This window comes from Apium graveolens, chromosome 11 (genome assembly GCF_009905375.1).
Source record: "Apium graveolens cultivar Ventura chromosome 11, ASM990537v1, whole genome shotgun sequence".
In the NCBI taxonomy this organism is placed as follows: Eukaryota; Viridiplantae; Streptophyta; class Magnoliopsida; order Apiales; family Apiaceae; genus Apium; species Apium graveolens.
In genome coordinates, this window is record NC_133657.1 from 110958580 (window position 1) to 110962427 (window position 3848).

Below are 3848 nucleotides of genomic sequence, written 5' to 3' on the forward strand. Positions count from 1 at the left end.
ATGAAACATTTAAGTAAAGTGTAATAGGCAGTTGGTAAGACACTCGCGAAAGAATCGCCTTAAAATTCATAATGGTTAATTTATTAAAAATGGTGGAGTCGAGGGTACTTGAGCGACTTAAGTGAATCCTTAAGCGCAAAGCGAGCGTTAGAGTCTAAATTAGTTAAAGTATAGATTCATAAGCGAATTTGGTTTAATTCCAACTTATATGTTGTTTATTGGTTACCAGACTCGTCCCAAGCCATTTGTAACCCCCAGTCGCTCAGGCAAGTTTTCTACCCGTATAACTGTTGTTGTGATGTATATGTCTATATGCATGATCTTGCGATAAATGCATGTTTGTTATTAGCAAATTCTTGCGATATATTGTAGCATGTGATATGGTATATATGCATGCCTGTTTCGTATTCTTGATTTATATATCTTTTGGTACAAATGCTTATTAGTTGCATAATACATATGCTAGAGATAAGCAGTAGTTGCGTATACCCTGAGGATAGGGGACCCAAAGGTGAACCCTTTTCTAAAACCGGGAGTAGATGTTTCCGAGTATATGATATATATAGTTATATATATATTGATATAGTTTTCAAAACTGTTAATCGAATAAGGTTTATTCGATAACTTTATTTTATTAATGAATATTATTTTGAATATTCATTCGAGGTCTTATGACCCCGTTTATTTTATTAATGAATATTATTTTGAATATTAATTCGAGGACTTATGACTTAGTTTATATTATTTAATGAATATTATTTCGAATATTCATTCGGGGATTATGACTCCGTTTATTTTATTAATGAATATTATTTTGAATATTCATTCGGGGGCTTATGACTCCGTTTATTTTATTAATGAATATTATTTTGAATATTCATTCGAGGGCTTATAACACCGTTTATTTTATTAATGAATATTATTTTGAATATTCATTCGAGGACTTATGACTCCGATTATTTACTAAGTAATATTCTTTATTTTATTAAAGAATAATGTTTCGATAATCAAACTTATTTTTGATTATTCAAATAAAGATAGTACGTATATCTTTGGTTATTTAATACCCATTTCAAGTATTAGTTTAACACTTCTACTTCGATTATTTTATAGAGATTATCCTTTTTGGGAATATTATTATTTAAATAATAATATTCAGATATTTTCTAATATATTGGGACTGATTTATTTTAATAAATCAGCAGTACTCCAAACATTTTTAAAAATGTTTTCGAGTCTTCAAATTGACTTTTAAAGTTTAGAGCGGATCCCAAAACTCGTTTTCAAATTTAAGATCTTCCTTTTGAAGGGGACTTGAATACTCGTTCAAAAATCTAAAGGATCCGGCTCTGTGGTGTATTTTATATTCGCAACGAGGTTGCTGTTTTGATAAATGAATTGATTACTTACCCAACGTTCGGGAAGTAAGTCCATCTATTTGAGTCGGCATAAGCAACATGGTCTCAGTGGGCGTCCATGAAAGTGTAAGTGGCTCAGTTTGAGTCCATCAAATGCGTAAGTGGCTGAGTGGCAGTCCAGCATAATGTCCTATTGCGGCCAGGGTGATGACCAGTGCGGAATTCTTCCATCTACTAGTAGAAAAGGTTAGTTATTGGTATCTTTGCCTGATCAGCAAGATATCAGGTTTATGCCAAGGTTTTCTCCTTTCCAAATTCATTGGATATTGCAACTCTATTTATAATTTTCATAACAGAGGTTTTCAAGGAGTGTATGAAATGTATATATATAAGTGTATATATATATCGGGACTTAATGAAGTACCTCGTAACTTCATTATTTATAATGATATTCAAAGATTGAATCCATTCAAATCTTGTCTTGTAGTCTCATCAGTGTGATGAACTTTTGAAACTGATTATAACTTGAACGGTGGTAGTTCAAGTAGTACTTGGAAAAGATATAAGTATATTAGAGTATCTTGTAACTTCATCTTTTAAACTTATATCTGGTTAATGATTATCTTATGCATGACAAAGATTTTCATAAAAATGTTGAGACAAGGTTAGATATATGAGATCACCTTGCAACGATATTTTTATACAGTTATAAACTGGAACTCTGTGTATATTAGGCATGGAAGAGGACTTCCAAGATTTTGAAAAGTATATAAGTATATATACTGAATATTTTGCGACTTCGTCGTATTAAGATATCAAACTTGGTTCATTTCTTCTTGACCAAGACTTTCATGAGTACTATGAGAATGCTCATATATTGTTAATTATTATACATATTATTTCGGTGGGCTTGTTGCTCACCCTTGCTTTCTTCTTCATCACACAACAACAAATAGAAAAGATGAACAGGACCAAGCTCCCGATTCGCAAGCGGTTAGGAAACGTTCCGCAGTTTCATGTAGGCGTTGATGCCGTTATAGCCGAGGTAGGATCTACCAATAGGCTAGGCTTTCAACTTTTGATGTACCAGACCTATGTATATTTATGAATTGTAATAATGGCAAGGAAATGTAAATTTATTCAGAAACCCTTTTAAGGTGTAATGGCATATAATTGTGGAATAAAGTGACTTGTATTATTTTTTTTGGTATTCATCTCTGAGACTATAACTTGTGATGTGTGTGTATATTGTGGGGTCACAGTATGTAGTAGTTGGTTGTTTATTAAGATTAAGTGTTATTAAGGGAAATGGAACTCGTGACAACCCGGATCCCCGACCCCGGATTTGGGGGTGTTACAGAAATGGTATCAGAGCTAAGCGTTATAAACCTCAGAGATGAAGTGACGTTAAAATAATAAGTTCACTAAGATAAATAAGAACTCTTGCCAAGTTCATAGTCGGACTACCTAACGTAGTACTGACAGTTAAAACCCTTATGGGAACCTTTATAAATATCGTGATATAGGCGTAGTTCGTTATCATATATGGTAGCGGGACTCTAAACCCTGAGGTTGAGGAGCAATAACGCGATGATATTTTATTAGGTATTGGAGATCAGATTGTGGATCCGATATAGCGTCCTAACACGGGACCGGATGATGTTCATATTGAGGATGTAGCGGTTGAGGATGTTGTCCCATAAGGGATTATTGCTGAGAAGGATGTCGTGAAAGATCCTGACAAGAATGAATAAAGGACCACTGAGGAATTGATGACCATGGTTAGGGCGACTACCAGAGGTAGGATTGGTCGGTCACTACCGGAGGTTCATTTAAGTTTGTAAAGATAGTAGCCCCTTTAACGCGGCTTACTCGTAAGACTGAGAAGTTCGAATGGACAGAGAAATGCGAGAACAGCTCTTAAGAACTGAAGCAAAGGTTGGTGACGGCCCCTATGTTGGCGTTGTCGGATGGAAAAGGAGATTTTTTTTTGATTTGTAGTGACGCTTCGCATAAGGAATTAGGGTGCTTCTTATACAGCACAACAAGGTAATCACGTACGCGTCAAGACAACTAAGGGAATATAAAATTCGATATCCCCACCCATGAGCTTGGGCTCGTGGCAATAGTTTTTCCATAAAGGTTGGAGGCATTACTTGTATGGAGAAAATTACGAGATTTACATAAACCATAAGTTCTCTAGTACATTTTCACGCAGAAAGAGCTCAACATGCGCCAGAGGAGGTGGTTAGAGCTAATCAAGTATTTCGATTATGAGATTCTTTATCATCCAGGGAAAGCAAAAATAGTGGCTAATGCCCTTAGTATAAAAGAGAGACTCAAGATGAAAATGTCTTTGGGAGAGTTGACAAGAGATTTTGAGAAAATGGAAATAGAAGTGAAGGTAACCGGAGCCGGTACCGAAAAGCTGTTTGAGATTGCAATACAGCCCGAGTTATTGGAGAAGATCATATTGTGCCAAGAAAAAAA